The sequence below is a fragment of the Aquarana catesbeiana genome, linkage group LG02 (assembly GCF_042186555.1).
Source record: "Aquarana catesbeiana isolate 2022-GZ linkage group LG02, ASM4218655v1, whole genome shotgun sequence".
NCBI classification, from domain to species: domain Eukaryota; kingdom Metazoa; phylum Chordata; class Amphibia; order Anura; family Ranidae; genus Aquarana; species Aquarana catesbeiana.
The window spans coordinates 765716306-765734245 of NC_133325.1; the positions used below are offsets into that span (position 1 = coordinate 765716306).

The following is a 17940-nucleotide window of genomic DNA, read 5'->3' on the forward strand; positions in this document are numbered from 1 at the left end:
TCTAAATGGAAATAACAATTTAATAAGTTGTAAAACATTGACCAATATCTACTTTTTATTTTCTTGTATTTCCCCTTCTGTCCCCTCCATTGTCCATAAAAAAACACTGAGGGGCCACCAAATACACATCTAAGTGTTCCAGGAATGCGGGCAGAAATGTGCATTTCTGCTCAAGTTTCTGGAAACGTGTGAAAAAAATGCTTAAAAATGTGCGTCATGCTTCTAGTGGCATTATTTCTTAATTTCTTACTGGCATTTCAAATGCAGGTAACAGTCCCATGTTTTGTTGCACATTTGTTACGCAACGCAAAATACACTTGGCTCCGTGCCAAACAAGGTACATGAGCTACTTCATCCAAGTGGATAGGCAGCCCTTTGCTGTCATATGACAACCGTGGTAAAAAATGCAGCGCATTACGCCACTCAGGTGTGAATGCAGCCCGACAGGCTCAGTAACGCTGAGGCTGTGCTTTTTACCAGTGCCACTGGACTGCACTGAAGACAGAGTTTGCCATGGACACTCAGGCCTCAGTGTTGTCCCTCAAAGTGCCTCTTTGAGTGCTGCTTGAGGCAACTGCTTCAGTGAGGTATTCCCACACTAGAACAGAAGCTATGCTTTACAAATGTGATCTGTGCTCTGCCGGCATCCGGATTCCAAAAGCTGGTGGAGCACAGTAAAAATGAATGGAGACATAAACAAACAAAAAAAGAAAGAAACCAGGAGTAGTGCTATGCACACCACGGCCCAGATTTTATGACTGGACAAATCACAGTACAGCAAATCACCATAAGACTTTGCACAGAACAAGATTAGTAAAGACAAACTCTTAATGGAGCTTCCAAACAGTTCATTATTAGATTCGTATATTTACTTCATCTTATTTTAATGAGTTTATTTTATTTTTTTATGTTGGGGATACAGAAAAATATACAGATACAGCCATGTTGCAAAACATCTCAAAATGCTTAGGTAGCCACATTAAATTAATATATTTTATATTTCTTCACATGTTATAAAAAAATAATTCTGTGGGGGAAATGGCAAGGTAAAGGGTGGAGGAATACATTTTACTGATTTATTCAATTAAAAAAAAAAAATTCAAGTAAAAAAGGACATCAAGTATAAAGTGCTATGTCGTCCAATACAGTGTAACAATCCATTGGATCGGGTGTGAAGAGCACAGACCGATCCAAGTGGGTTATTTCAATACAGTCAGCTGGGTGTCATACAATGTAATTTGCAAAAAAATAACTTGATGGCATAATACACCTAATAATGTTAATTTTTTTTTTACTTTCTTGAGAAAATGTAAGTTTTCATTTTGTGGACAAGTTTGAGAAAAAAAAGTCTTATATGCAAGGATATTTCCCCTTTTCCTACAATACCTTTTTAATATCTCTCTTACATTTGCCAAATTAACCCTGTTTCCCAATTTTACAACTGGCACATTGTCCACAGACAACTCAATTATTGTAATTTATTGGTTGAAATCCACATAACCCATAACTATGCCATGCTAAACATTTAAAATCATTAAATTGAGCAGATAGTAGCATGAATGACAAATGTCATATCTTCTGTACTGATAGAAACCTTTGGCAAATCTGGAAAAATAGTTCAATCTGTTCATAGAATTAAAATAGTGCAAAAGTAAAAAAAAAAAGGTCTAAAAAAACAGAGAAAATACATTATTTTGAATAGAAAATACATAAAATTCTTCTGTTTCCTGATCAGATGGTGCTGCTGTTTGCCCTTATACGGGAGTTGAGGTATGAAACCAATTCAAGAGTTTCCTGAATCCCAACAGTACTGTTCCATTTGGTGCACTCAGTAAAATTCTACAAAAGAAGTAGAGAATGGGATTACCTGAGATAAGAAAGAAAATACTAACAGAGGTATGTGTTACTGACCCAAGATAAAACTGACACCAGGGAGAACACTTCAAAATGTTGTCAGGTAAAAATGTAATCAAAGAAAGTGAAACAATAGCATTGAACCGATAAGGTTAACCTATAGCATTGCTATCCTAAAGCATTGAAGTTGATATAAATAATCTGATTCCTGGGTGAGCGGATTCTACATCCCAGAGGATCTCCATATCTTCTTGCAGTGTAATGTAACTAAAATTAATTTGAAGAGCTACACCACTGCTAAAAAGGTCCAGAAATAAATGTATTACAATAAAAGTCAGGGCAACAATGCAAAGATTACACAACTCGTAAGCTTAAAGTAGTTGTAAACCCCATTCATGAAGATTAATCTAAGCACATATATCTGTATTGTTTACTTGTCTCTCTCCAAAGTTCTAAGTGTTGTTTCTCTCCGGTGCTTCGTTATTCTGTTATCATTGTGAGTCACTTCTGACAATTTCTCTGACACATGAGATAACATGAGCTGAAAATGTGTGTCAGGGAGGGAGCTTAGAGGGAAATAAGCACACAGCTGGTCTATTCAGACTACAGCTTTGGATGTTCCTTCGCTCCTCTGCCTATGTGGAGGGGGGGTCCCTTTCCTCCAATCAGCTCTCACACAGTGTAAGTCCACACCCACCTCTATGTACTGTTGAAAGATTTTTTAACATGATCCACATGTTTCAAAGGGTGTAGAAAGGAGAAGACAGCAGATATACAAATAAAACTTATGTAGGAGAATTTGTTTCATATCTGTGTAACAACTGAAGCTATTCACTTCACTGGGTATATGTGAGGGTTTACATCCACTTTAAGCTCTCTGATCCCAGGGTGGGAAAACATTTAAGGTAAGTGTGGAAAGCAAGTAGGAAATGGGAGATTTTGTGGCGGCCTATGGTCTAGATATGCACATATAGAGATAGGAGGGCAATGAAAGGAAGTGAAAGTAAACAGTCTGGAGGGAAATGATTGGTTGGTAGGTAGGTGGGGAACAAACAAATGGGTGAGGAGAAGAATGGTGGAGGGGGTTCCTAGGTTGCCATGGAGGGTTCCTCAGAAAGTTATCAAACTCTCTGTGGAGAGCGTTGGATGGGGATATTTAACCCACGGGTCCCAAATTTTAAGAAATTAGTCATTTGTGTATTTGTGTAGATACTATTCAGTTTTTAATTGGCAAAGAAGACATCAATGTGATTTCCAGCTTCAGAAAATAATGTGAATTGTTTTTTCTATGGCCAAGCTATTCACAACTACGGTAATTACATTTCAAAACAAGCACCCTGTTAACTATTCTGTTACAAATAACAAAAATTACCTCTTTGCCCACTAAGGTGTCCAACTTTTTGAAGTAATCTTTGATGGGTTTTCGAAGGGGATGGTTGTAGCTCTCTGCTGGTACCTAACAACATATAATTAAAAGAGAATAAATGAACAGCTCAGCAGGTAAAAAATAACCTAACAAAGAAGGCCCAAAGAAAATATTAAAACAATTCAAAAATATAAAATCCTCCCATTACCTGTACAGAACAGACAGCTGATCTACTAGTTGCTGTGGTTGTTACGTTTTATTAAATATTTAAAGCTGAAAGGTTTCCTCTAACAGTTTTCTACTATATAAAGCAGGACAGGATCCTAGAATATGTATTATTTTAGGTTATTTCATCAACAATGTTTAATGTAGTTTGTGTAATGACTGATGAATTAATGTTTTTAAAGTCAACCTAGAATTAGATGTATTCTTTCATGTTAAGTGCATGTATACCAAGTAACGTATAAATGTAACACTTCTAGTAATTTATTTTCTCTCATAGAGATCTCAGTACAGGGGGTCCCCGGGTTACAAACAAGATAGGGACTGTAGGTTTGTTCTTAAGTTGAATCTGTTTGTAAGTCGGAACAGGTAAACTTTTTAAGTGTAGCTCCAGCCAAAAAATCTATTTTTAAGTTTTGTAGATAGCATAGGGAAGGGTTATCACCCCTGTAACATTTGTTTTGCTGTCTGTGCCCCTGTTCAGAAGATTTCACCTCACTTTCTGTCCCAATGACAATTGGATTTTGAAAATTTGGGGTTAATAGGGAAATAAGGATAGGTGATAAAGCATCAGTGGAGACACCTTTTACCCATATTAACTCTTACAGGAGTGAATTTCCCTTCCTAGTGGTAGATTTCCTCTCACTTCCTGTTGTCTCCCTCAGTTTGTAAGTAGGAGTCGTTTGTAAGTCGGATGTTTGTAAGTAGGGGACCCCCTGTACTCTCCCTAACGATGCCTTAATCTGCTTTTCTCTCCAGAAGGTCGGATCCATCTTTGTTCAGCCTTAACTTCCTGGACTGAGATGCTGGGTCAGATATGGCACAGTCATTTAAATCCTGATGTCTACATAGTTTTTGGCTGTGTTAATAAATACCTGAAACTGATCAGCCTTTGCTTCACACTCCCACCATACAGATAGCTTCAAAGGCACAGTGTTGCAGTCTGATCATTAGGGGAGAGGAGAATGAGAAAATGCCTCAAGCTCTTCCTATTCCTTCCACCCAAGAGTGCTTCTCCACTCCACAGACTGGCTCTCAAAAGGAAATAAAAAGGCAGCACACTGATGAAGGTTCACAACCTGTCTTCCTGCCTGTCCTCCTCCAGTTCCAACACGTTTCTCCTAAGGAAGGGCTTAATCTTGGAGATACCTTGGGCAAAATGCATTAGAGTGGGAGGCCTGTTCAGTAATTTATAATTGCAGAGAATACTGAGATGTCCACTTTAATATGTTGTCAAGAGCATGTAACATTCCTGATCCATGGTAGCTGCCAATCTCATTTCAGCAACCTGGTTTTGGCTGAGCTGCACTCTCCCTGTCTTTCTGTCCACCTGTAGGGTAATTGCTAGACTCAGCCTCTGGGTGGTGTTTAAACCTCTTCTAAGCCTGCCAAACCCTCAGTGTCATGCTTGTGATAGTGTTTGCAACACCTGCTTTAGGCTCCATGTTTCCCTACCTCGTTCCCGTGCCTTGACCTTCATCTTTGCCCGAGCCCTGCCAGTTAGTTTGGATTCCCTTGTTGATGACCTTGAACCAGATTTGGACTACGCTCAGAACTCAACCTGCCTTTTGACCTTGGATTTGACCCTGACTAGTCTTTGAACTCTAATGTAAAATAGAATATGCAATCAGCGCATAAATAAACCCCACATATGCAAGCTGAACACTAAAAGACTTTCACAAAAATCTGTAGCAAATGATAAAAACAAGAAGTGCGGCGCAATAAAAAACAGTCCAATATGCTGGTGAACAACAAATCCCTGAAAAACAAAAAGATGACTCCACCGGTGAAGATCAGCAATATCAAATGAATGGTGACAGACCCTCCACCTTTAAACTAAGTTGAAGGTGGAGGGTCTGTCACCATTCATTTGATATTGCTGATCTTCACTGGTGGAGTCATCTTTTCATCTTTCTGGGATTTGTTGTTCACCAGTCTTTGAACTCTGCCTGCTATGAACCAAGACTGTCACTGGACCACTCTGCCTGTCTGCCAACTGCAAGTAACTGTTCGCTGTGCTTACTATGCGCTTGTCCCGGAATGGTGCTTGTTCATCTAGATCAGCAGTGAAAAATCTAAATCATCTGCTTATTGGTCACTTTTCCTTAAAACTTTTGATCATTGGTTCAACCTGACTAGTGTGCCTTTGTTTTTCTATATAGGTCCATAAAAAATGAATTGGCACTTGTGCTGAATAGAGATGAGGGAGAAAATGAAAATCTCCTCTTGGTGATTTAGTGAGGTTAATCCCATAATTTACCACACCATGCAAAAATTAACTCACTTAGCAGTTCTCTATGTACTATGATGGGTGCGCAGTGCCCCATCTTCCCCAACTAGCAAGCCCTGCACATTGAGAGGGATCTAATGTTGAAGGGGTTATGGGAAGAGAATTTCCACCCCTTGTGATGTGAATAGTCTAATAGGAAAGTACTACATCTATTTATTATGTATTATCCTAATACCAGAGGACAGCAATAGCACAAAGGGGATTTTCTGTTGGGTGGGCACACCAAGCATTCTGTTGGTTCTAGAAAGGAACCAGTAATTAATCCTTTGGACCTAATTAACTAAGTAAATCCGATTCTCCAGGTGAGCTGGTGCTCCATTAAATGCACCTTTCGCAATTGTACTTACAGTCCCACTTTTGTTATCTTTTTTGTATTTTTATGTTATAAAATAAAAAATAAACACCTTTAAAAAAAAAAAAGAAGTTAATGGTTGGTAGACTTACACATCCAGCCATTATGTTGGTGTAGTCATCTAAAATCCCCATCAATCTATTGCATTCCTCCTCTCTATAGCCGAGTCCTCGGTGATGTAAAAGAAGAAACTTAGTAATTTCATACCCAGCTTCTTCAATAACGATAGCTGCATCCTCCACCTGAAAACAAAGTACACAGCAATGGGAATGGATTACATTTTTTCTACGTGAGATGGAGAAATATGTTTTTTAAATTTAAATTCTGACTCTTGTTTATTAAAAAAAAACCTAAGGAGAACATTCTGTTATCACAGCTAGTGCTAGATCATACCTAGGACCACACGTATATATCTTTTGAGAATAATGTAAAAAATAAAAATAAAAATTCTTTAGTGAACTAAACCCAGAGCAGACTATAAGGCTCTCTATAGTGTAGTTTATAAATAAAGCTCTTAATGAATTCATAAAGCCAAACCAACAGAATGGACTATCACGGTACCAAATGAGGAATATATACATAATAATTGGGGCAGTACAGTGGCGGCCCGTCCATAGGGGCGCCTGGGCGCTGCCCCCCCCCCCCCCCCCGCACAGTCACAAAAAAAAAATAATGATAATTTTTTAAAACTGGCCCTTTAAAAAATGAAAAAAATTCGAAAAAAAGGTCCATAAGTGCACTGCGTTCGGGCGCCGGGCACAGTGCACTATAGGAAGCGCCACGTCTATGCAATCACGAGATTGCAGACGCGGCGCTTCATTTGCAGGCTTTTAACCCGCCTTGTGGCGCCATCCATCGCGCCGAGTAGCTTCCGCATATTATATGCATTAGATGGCCGGGACTTTGATGACATTCAAGTTATGATGTCACTTCCGCTTTTATCTCCCAGTGCGCCCAAGCAGAGGAAGCATGAGGAGAGGACTCCTCTACTGCTATGTGACTACACAGTCACACCGAGATTAGAGAATGCAGCCATAGGGAGAGTGAGAGAGCCGGAGTATGTCCTCAGAGTCAGAGTACTGGTGAATGGAGCCGTCTCAATGTAGGGGGAGAAGGATGGAGCCGGGCTCACTGTGCTGGGCTGTCCTGGTCTGTTTTCCAGGTGAGTGCTGGGGGGAGGGGAGGAAAAGTTCTGCTGGATGGAGGGGAACCCCAACACTTCTATCTGTCTAATCTTCTCTCTGGATTCACACACATTCTATCTATATCTCTCTATCTATATCTCTCTATCTATATCTATATCTCTCTATCTATATCTCTCTATCTATATCTATATCTCTCTATCTATATCTCTCTATCTATATCTCTCTATCTCTATCTATATCTCTCTATCTATATCTCTCTATCTATATCTATATCTCTCTATCTATCTATCTCTCTATCTCCCTATCTATCTCGCTATTACTATTGATATTGATACTACTATTAATATTGATATTGCTACTACTATTGATATTGATACTACTACTATTGATATTGATACTACTACTATTGATATTGCTACTACTATTGATATTGATACTACTACTATTGATATTACTACTACTATTGATATTACTACTATTGATATTTATACTACTACTACTGATATTGATACTACTACTTTTGATATTGATACTACTATTGATACTACTACTAATATTGATATTGATACTACTACTATTGTTATTGCTACTAATACTACTGATACTACTACTACTGTTACTACTACTATTGATACTACTGCTACTACTATTGATACTACTATTGATATTGATACTACTACTACTGGTATTAATAACACATAAAAATAAATATGAATAATATGAAATACGTGGGTTTATATAAAATCCTACTACAGATCCCAGCGGTGTATACATGGAGATCAGTATATAGGAATAGATGTCTATCTATCTATACATGAACATGTCCAATACTGCTGTTTTCCTCTTTAAATTCATTTATATATTTATTCAGTCCATTATGAACTTCAATTCTTACAAATATTTTTACAGTCTACAACAATCCTCTGAAGATGACCCAGTGGGGTCGAAACGCATCAGTAATTCATATAAACTGAAATCATACACACGAATCATGTACTAATTTACCTCAATGTTTTGTATAATATTGTGACTGTCACGTAACTGATGTTGCTTTCATCTCATTTTTTGTACCACAGCTGATGTCTTGATTGACTGTATTTATAGTTTTCTTTGATATTTTATCATTATTAAAATCCTATTTATGTAATCTTATGCAGTACTTTTTTACCCTCGTTTATGCTGCTACGGGGAACAATTTCGTATTTTATAACTACTACTATTGCTTTTGATATTAATACTACTGATACTACTACTACTGTTACTACTACTAGTGACATTACTGCTACTACTATTGATACTACTATTGATATTGATACTACTACTACTGGTATTAATAACACATAAAAATAAATATGAATAATATGAAATACATGGGTTTATATAAAATCCTACTACAGATCCCAGCGGTGTATACATGGAGATCAGTATATAGGAATAGATGTCTATCTATCTATCTATCTATCTATCTATCTATCTATCTATCTATCTATCTATCTATCTATCTATCTATCTATCTATCTATCTATCTATCTATCTATCCCACCCAGTCTCTGTCTTTCTGTCTATCTCTCCCACCCAGTGTCTATCTATCTGTAGGCCCTATTGTGGGCGAGTGACGGGGGGGTGGGGGGGTGGTATGGGGTTGGTTGGGGCTTTGTTTGCGCCCCCCCCCAAAAAATGGAGCACCAGCTGCCACTGGCGCAGTATTATGCCTATTTTTACTATTGTGGACTGGTTTCTTTTCATCTTAGTGATGTTTTCTGGCCCAGCTGGAGCTTGCTCTCTGCCTTACCAAGCACATGTTATTTTAAAGCAGCGCTTGTGTGGACTTTGAGCGACCAGCATCCTATACAATAGTAGTCACCAACTGTTTCACCCCTCTTGTCTCTGTGTGGAGTATATAGGCTCAAGGATTTGGATTACACAGGTACCTTGCTTATACAATGGTCTATTTTCCTCCCCTGTCTGTGTTTGTATTTTATCTTTAATCGATTGTTCCATGATTATTTAGGTATTGCCTTAGGAATATAAGGAAGGGACATCTTTCCTTGAACTGGGAACTCTTATTTGGTTCTGGCTATGACTATATGATACAGTTTCTAGGGAGTATATGGATATTAATTAACTTTTTCTAAAGCATTGACACCTGAGGACTATATGTTTTTTTGGGTCCATGCCTATAATGGTATAAATATTTTATGAATCCGTAGAGGGACTATTCTGGTCAGATTCCTGCGTCTCCTTTAATTCTACTCACTCCTCCCAATTTTGGGCACATCGTCTTCCATCCATAGATTGAACTATCTTGGGTTCTCAATACGTAAGTTATAGGGGTATATGTCCCCCTCTGGGTCACTATACCTATTAATATTAATATGAACTTCCATATAAAGGATATCTTAGTGCATGTTCTTGTCTTTAATGATCTTTTCTCATGTTTTCCTGTTTAAGGTTCTCTGATCTTATGTCATATGTAAATGATTCTGAGGAAGCGACTATGTGAAAGGCGGCAACCATCTTTACAGACAGAAATTTGAGAAATATGTACTTATCAACCGCAAAAGAGAGCATCTATATGTTTTTACGAAAATATTTTAAATATCTAATTTTGTATAAATAAAATTATTGAACAATTATTATGTATATATTCCTCATTTGGTACCGTGATAGTCCATTCTGTTGGTTTGGTTTTATTAATTCTATATAGGATGAGGTACCCCCATAGCCTTTTTACATTCTTATAAAGCTCTTAATGAAACAGAACTCACTGGAATATAGTAGATTCCATCATCTAGGATTTCTGGTGTACCACAGCTGTCATTTGGTGGATTTCTGTCATAAGGACTCTAAAAAAACAAACAAAAACAAAACAAAATTAGTGATCAATGCTAAACATTCACTCAGTGATAGTCAATTGCAGGAGAGCAAATTACATAAAAGCACAATTCCTGGGAAAGAACACTCTTGTGAAAACTTCAGATATCAATAAAAACTTTTTTGTTGAAGAAAGATAAACCTATAATATATACAGAAGGTAGAATGATTAAGCTGCCTGCAGAATTGATATCCCCCCAGCACTGTGACCCCCTTTACATCTCAGATATCCCCCCCAGCACTCTGACCCCTCTATACCCTAGATATCCCCCCAGCACTGTGACCCCTCTACACCCCAGTTATCCCCCAGCACTCTGACCCCTTTACACCCCAGATATTCCCCCAGCACTGTGACCCCACTACAGCCAAGATTTCCCCCCCAGCACTCTGACCCCTTTACACCCCAGATATCCCCCAGCACTCTGACCCCTCTACACCCAAGATTTCCCCCCCAGCACTCTGACCCCTTTACATCCCAGATATCCCCCCAGCACTGTGAACCCCTTTACATCACAGATATCCCCCCAGCACTCTGACCCCTCTACATCCCAGATATCCCCCCAGCACTCTGACCCCTCTACACCTCAGATATCCCCCCCGCACTCTGACCCCTCTACGCCCAAGATATCCCCCCAGCACTCTGACCCCTCTACACCCCAGATATCCCCCCAGGACTCTGACCCCTCTACACCCCAGATATCCCCCCAGCACTCTGACCCCTCTACACCCCAGATATCCCCCCAGGACTCTGACCCCTCTACACCCCAGATATCCCCCCAGGACTCTGACCCCTCTACACCCCAGATATCCCCCCCAGCACTCTGACTCCTCTACACCACAGATATCCCCCCAGCACTATGACTTCTCTACACCCCAGATATCCCCCCAGCACTTTGACCCCTCTACACCCTAGATATTCCCCCAGCACTGTTACCATGTACCATGAGAACCCCTTGTATTGTGACCCCACTACATCCCTGATACCCCCCCAGCACTCTGACCCCTCTACACCCCAGATATCCCCCCCCGCACTCTGACCTCTCTACACCCAAGATATCCCCCCAGCTTGTCAACTATTTTCATAATCCATTATTTGGTTAGCCGATTAGTTGGCCTGCATACAGAATGTACTATTTGTTTATATAGAATAAAATACAGTGCAGCACACATACAGCTCAGTACACTGTCCATACATGTCAGTATACACAGTGCAGCACACATACAGCTCAGTACACCCTCCATACATGTCAGAATGTGTGAGGAGCAAGGCCTTGTGAGACACGGAATCCTTGGCAGGAGAAGGAAGTGAGTGATTCTAAAGGCAGACGTTTATTTTACCTTGCTATATGGATACTCTATAATATACTTTGTGGCTTGTTTTGGGGGCACTCTGAAGGCAGAAGGACCCAGAAGTGCCGGTGGGGGACCCCAGAAGAGGAGGATCAGGGCTGCTCTGTGCAAAACCATTACACAGAGCAGGTAAGTATGACAAGTTTGTTGTTAAAAAAAAAAATCTGTTTACAATCACTTTAAGGGCTCTGTGCAGGGAAGATCACCATCTGAACCCAGAGAAGGTGGAGGCTGATAGACTGGAGGTAATATAAGACATTACAATTACATTTAAAGTAAAAGTTTACCAGTATTATGCATTATATTTAAAATGATTATAACCATGAGAAAAAGTATCAGCTTTTAGTATTACTTTATTATAAAGGATTTATATCTCCCTTCCACCCTTCATATAGCTTCATGTCTGACTTCCAGTTAAAATACCCATATATCCTACTTCTGGGTGTATTTATTATTATATATATGATCTAAGTTTCTGAACGAAAATTAAATACACTGTCCAAAAATTCCTCCGATTGAGTAAAGTTTTTTATTCGACCCCTTTGGATTTTTCCCGTCACTGTGGCCAAAAATGAACGCCGACTTGACCCCATTAATGACCAGAAAATTGAACCAATGTTCTTAAAACAAAAATTCTCAAAGAAAAAATGTGTTTGTATATGGCCAGCATAACTGACAGCAGGTGCAGATAGCAAGGGAGTCTGTCATGCAGAATATTCTATTACAATCCTTTCTACAAATCTGCAAAACAGTGTTTAAGGTCTTTTTTAATTTTTTTTCTTATTAATATAAATTTTGATCTCTGTGTCCAATGATATGTTCCAGATTCAACCTCTAATTGTATATATACTGTATCTCTTCTATCAGTTATTCTCAGAGTGGATTAGAGATTTTGCTCCCTAACCATATAATTGGGTTTTTATATTTACCACTGCATAGAGATATTCAAGAATAAATTGTCTTTTTTTAAACTTAGCATATTAACTAAATTATACACCACACTTTTTATTTTAGGGTTTGATCCGATTAATCGAAACAATAATCGGCCAACTAATCAATTATGAAAATAATCGTTAGTCGCAGCCCAAAATATAAATAACCAGCTATATGGTTAGGGAACAAAATATCAAATCCACTCTGAGAATAACTGACAGAAGATATATATATCTACTATTAGAGGTTGAATCTGGTACATATCATTGAACTCAGAGATCAAAATTTTTATTTAAAAGAAAAAAAATTAAAAAGATCTAAAACACTGTTTTGCAGATTTGTAGAAAGGATTGTAATAGAATATTCTGCATGACAGACTCCCTTGCTATCTGCACCTGCTGTCACTTATGCTGGCCATAACAAACACATTTTTTCCTTCGCAAATTTTCGTTTTAAGAACATTGGTTCAATTTTCTAATCATTAATGGGGTCAAATCGATGTTTATTTTTGGCTACAGTGACGGGAAAATCCAAAGGGGCCGAATAGAAAACGTTTCTCGATCGGAGGAATTTTTGGACAGTGTATGTCATTTGCGTTCAGAAACTTAGATCATATATATAATAATAAATACACCCAGAAGTAGGATATACAGGATGTTTTAACTGGAGGTCAGACATGATATGAAGGGTGGTGGGGGAATATAAATCCGTTATAATAAAGTAATACTAACGGCTGACACTTTTTCTCATGGTTATAATCATTTTAAAAATAATACATAATACTGGTAAACTTTTACTTTAAATGTAATTGTAATGTCTTATATTACCTCCAGTCTATCAGCCTCCACCTTCTCTGGGTTCAGATGCTGATCTTCCATTCACAGAGCCCTTAAAGTGATTGTATAAACAAATAGTGCATTCTGCATGCAGGCCAACTAATCTGCAAACCAACTAATCGATTATGAAAATAATTGACAACTATTTTCATAATCAATTATAATCGATTATGTTGATTAGTTGTTTCAGTCCTAAAGCATAGTTATCGCTATTCAATAGTTTATCGATTCCAGCGTTTTGATCAAATAGCCCATCGATCAGAAAATAAAACTGACGTGTGTATGGTCAGCATTGGAATTTGGTGTGAGTGTGACAATACTGAGGATGGGTTTATAATGATGCGGTGTAATGCATCGCATATCATTTGTACAGGAATCGCACCGGTGCAGTGCGAATTGAGCTATACATTATGTATGGCTCAATTCGCACTGGATTTCTTTATTCAGCCCTTGGAGCACTATTCCTCCCAATGATACGAGACACTATTCTGCCAACTGACACCAATAATGGGGCACCATTTCTCCCACTGACACCAACACAATACAATTCCTGCCAATGATACCAACAAAGGGGCACTATTCCGCCCTCTAATACCAATTGTGGTTATGTTTACTCCCACTAATGCCAGGAAAATATACACTCCTGCCACAGTCCGGTGCCCATAAAGTCTGAAGGACAATAAACTAGCCCTTTTTTTTTTTAGAAAGTTTGGAGACCCCTGCTCTATAGGATTACAGACCTGGGACACCTTTGGGCACTCCAAAGAGAATAGTAATGCAGCGTGCATAGTTCCCCCTCACCATCCTGTCAGGCCCTGTTCCGAACTACATTCATGTCTGAAAAAATGTGTCCGGGTTTGTGGGGGACTGAAATCCGGACACATGATTCAAAACCAGGACTGTCCGGGTGAATCCCGGACAGGTGGCAACCCTAGTGTGAACCCAGCCTGACAAGCAATTGCTACAAAATATGAACAATTTTAAACCGGTGTCAGTGCATCAGCATGGTGATATCTTACACTCAGACATACAGAGCTTTGTGTCCATGTCTGCTCACATGCCTGTACAAATGTGAAATGAACTGAGCATGCTCCACAAAGTGTATGGCTTAGTCTCTACATTGTATAAGGAAGGAATTTCCCCGCCCCCTATATAAAAGAATGGAGCACGTAGACTGAAGCTTCACACCTGTGGAGCTCTGAAGACTGTGAACACGGGGCAGCTGAACTGAACTCTACAGAAGAATTTACTGGAAGGAGAGAACATATTTCATGTGCAGGTGAAATGACTCTTTCCTGCAGCAAAGAACGCTGTGCTTGAAGGAGACACACCGAGTGCTGGGAGGAGAATACAGAACACAGCTTACTACCCGTACTGGGAGCCTCGGAGATCTCTGACTTCTCCTCAATGTTTGGTTTATAGTTCAGAATTAGTTTAATGGTGAGAAAAATAAAAAAATAAACCTGCATTGGAAACAAACTGCTAGTTGTTATTTCTAAATAATAAAACCATTTCTACAAAAACGACAAACGACAACATTTTAGAGATGTTACGGAGGTGAATTCTACAAAATTTTGACAACGATTGGACTTGGGGCTGAAATGACATGTCAGAGTCTAGGATTACACCTAGTACCCTGGCATGAGGGGAGGGACTGATAGTTGCATTGTTGATTTTGATGGAAAAGTCATAGAGGGGAGCACGGGTGGGGGTGGGGGGGATATTAATAGCTCAGTTTTAGAGAGATTTAGTTTAAGGAAGTGATGCGACATCCATGCTGATATGTCAGTTAGTAAGTTAGTAATGCGAGAGGAGACTGAAGGAGTGAGGTGAGGAGTAGACAGTATAGATCAACCCCTCGTGCAGACCACCTCCTCAGCACACACCACCCCCTCAGTACAGACCATCTCCTTAGTACAGATCAACTCCTCAGTACAAACCACCTGCTCAGTACATACCCCAGTACAGACTACCTCCTCAGTATATACCCCAGTACAGACCACCTCCCCCAGTACAGACCACCTCCTCAGTACAGACCACCAGTGCAGACCACCTCCTCAATACAGATCCCCAGTATAGACCCCCTCCTCACTGCAAAACACCAGTATGACTTGCATAAGAATGTGTGCACAGTATAAAGGGGGAATTGCACTAACAAGGGAGCCCAAAGTGGCATGACTAGCTGCAAGAATCCTCAATGAAACTTACCATATTTTTAAAAGTGTTGTGGACCTCATTGAAGATCAACAGCTGTAATGTGCATTCTTTGGTTTCCAAACAGCTTGGCAGGATCATTAAGAGTGTAAACATCACAAGAGCCTTTTTCAAGAAGTTCACCCAATGGGTCATGTTTGTGTGCATGAAGTGGAGAGGAGACTTCTTGGAAAAGACCCTTCTAACTCTATTTAAAGTCTACAGTTCATGGTGTACTCTTTACCTTGGTCTTTTGGGTTTACAGCTCATGGTGTACTCTGTACCTTGGTCTTCTGGGTTTACAGCTCATGGTGTACTCTTTACCTTGGTCTTCTGGGTTTACAGCTCATGGTGTACTCTTTACCTTGGTCTTTTGGGTTTACAGCTCATGGTGTACTCTGTACCTTGGTCTTCTGGGTTTACAGCTCATGGTGTACTCTTTACCTTGGTCTTCTGGGTTTACAGCTCATGGTGTACTCTTTACCACGGTCTTCTGCTTTTACAGCTCATGGTGTAATCTTTACCATGGACTTCTAGGTTTTAAAGTCACTTCTAGGTCTAACAAAAAGAGTTCCAGTGGACCATCAATTCGCACTGGATCCGCACCAAAAAGGTGCAGGACACTTTTTTTTGTCTGCACTGAAATCGGATTGCATGGGTATTCAGACCCATGTGATCCAATTCCACAGTTTGCACTGCATTCTGCAAACTGATTTGGGGGGTCATTAACTTTCAATTGACACCCACAGCAGTGCGCAGAGTACAGTGTGAACTGACTGCGATTCTGATGCGGTTTCTGCACCTCATCAGTGTGAACTCAGCCTGACAAGCAATTGCTACAAAATATGAACAATTTTAAACCGGTGTTAGTGCATCAGCATGGCGATTTCTTACACTCAGACATACAGAGCTTTGTGTCCATGTCTGCTCACATACCTGTACAAATGTGAAATGAACTGAGCATGCTCCACAAAGTGTATGGCTGTGTTTGATGGGCACAGTGGCTGCAATTGATGTTTATTTTTTCAATATTTTATCAGTTTGTTTGGGCCCCAAAAAATTTTGAACACCAGCCGCCACTGCTGCCTATTATAATGTGATTGGGAGTAGTGTAGGGTTTACTATAGATTTTGTACTCAGCCCCGTCACTACTGGGTTTTAACAAATTGTGATTGCATGGAAAGGTCTTGTGTACTGACCCTAATTCATGCTTGCAAACAGGAGACCACCTCCATCCAACCACAATAAAACTTTTTTTTTTGCAAAGGAAGGTCAATTCTTTCTTTCTGTGTCCCCTTGTGGACAGACAATAAGGATGAATCAGTCCAAAGGGGACACAGACAGTAATTCATATATTTACGACACAGACAGCAGTTCATATACTTACACTTTTTTTGTTGGCAAGAGTTAAAACCTTAGTCAGATTTTTATTGTTTTTTTGTTTTATTTTGTTCCAATGGGGAGAGAAAATGAAGGGAAATCATACTAATGAGGACATGGGTTGCGATAAAAATAAATTACGTTTGTGCAAAAGCTCAGTTTTAGAAAACTTAACAACGACTTGCAGTAGGTTTGCAGTTGGACCGGTTGAGTTGGTGTCAGAGCTCTGCTATCAGCTGTTAGTCACTGAGCGTCTTCTCAGCCATTCTTTGCATACTCTGCTCTCTCAGAGTGCTGGATGTGTCCAATCTTGTGGAACGCTCATCAGTCTTGACACATTAATGGGTCAGTACTCCTCTTCGGTCAGGTAAGTCTTCGCTGAAGACCGTTCTCATGTAGCGGGGTCAGCTCGGCAGCTGAACCCTATGACATCATGGATCGTTAGTAGCTTTTCGAGCCGTGTCAGGAGTTGGAGTATGTGTAGATCGTTTTCCTCGGGTCTCAAGGTGATGGATGTGTCCAACCTTGTGCTGCGCTCATCGATGTAGTAATGTGTCAGCACTCTTCTCCGGTCAGGTAATGCTTCCTTGAAGACCGTTCTCATGTAGCGGGGTCAGCTCGGCAGCTGAACCCTGTGACATCATGGAGCGTTAGTACCTTTTTGAGCCGTGTCAGGAGTTGGAGTATGCGTAGATCGTTTTCCTCGGGTCTCAGAGTGATGGATGTGTCCAGTCTTGTGCTGCGCTCATCAAAGTAGTAATGTGTCAGTAGTCTTCCCCGGTCAAGTAATGCTTCCTTGAAGATCGTTCTCAGGTGTTGGGATCTGCTCTGCGACGTTCACTCTTCATAGCTGCTGAAATGAAGCTTCTGTCTTTCAGCCGACTGCCCTTCTTATATGGAAATAGGGAGTCACCCAGCCCATCATCGACCAATCAATTGACAAATGACAGAAGCTGGGAGTAAATCACACCATATGACGTGAGTTGAGACAGCCAATCACTTTTGGAGTCGTGTCCAGAGGTTGGAGTACGCTTAGATCATTTTATTCTGGTATGTAAAAAGGTTCCATCCCTGAAATCTGTGACATTGATTTTGATTCACTAAAGTAAAAGAAAGTTAATAAATAAGGTGAAGTCATGGAATAA

General features: G+C 39.8%; 1 long non-coding RNA gene across 1 annotated transcript; it reads right to left on the reverse strand.

Annotated features, from left to right (window-relative positions):
* Positions 1-909: 909 nt before the first annotated feature.
* LOC141129307 (uncharacterized) lies at positions 910-17672 on the reverse strand. Its single transcript, XR_012241803.1, has 5 exons — positions 16803-17672; positions 9998-10075; positions 6177-6326; positions 3227-3310; positions 910-1839 (listed from the first exon to the last, which is right to left on the reverse strand). It is a non-coding gene; the product is annotated as an uncharacterized lncRNA (long non-coding RNA).
* Positions 17673-17940: the final 268 nt, after the last annotated feature.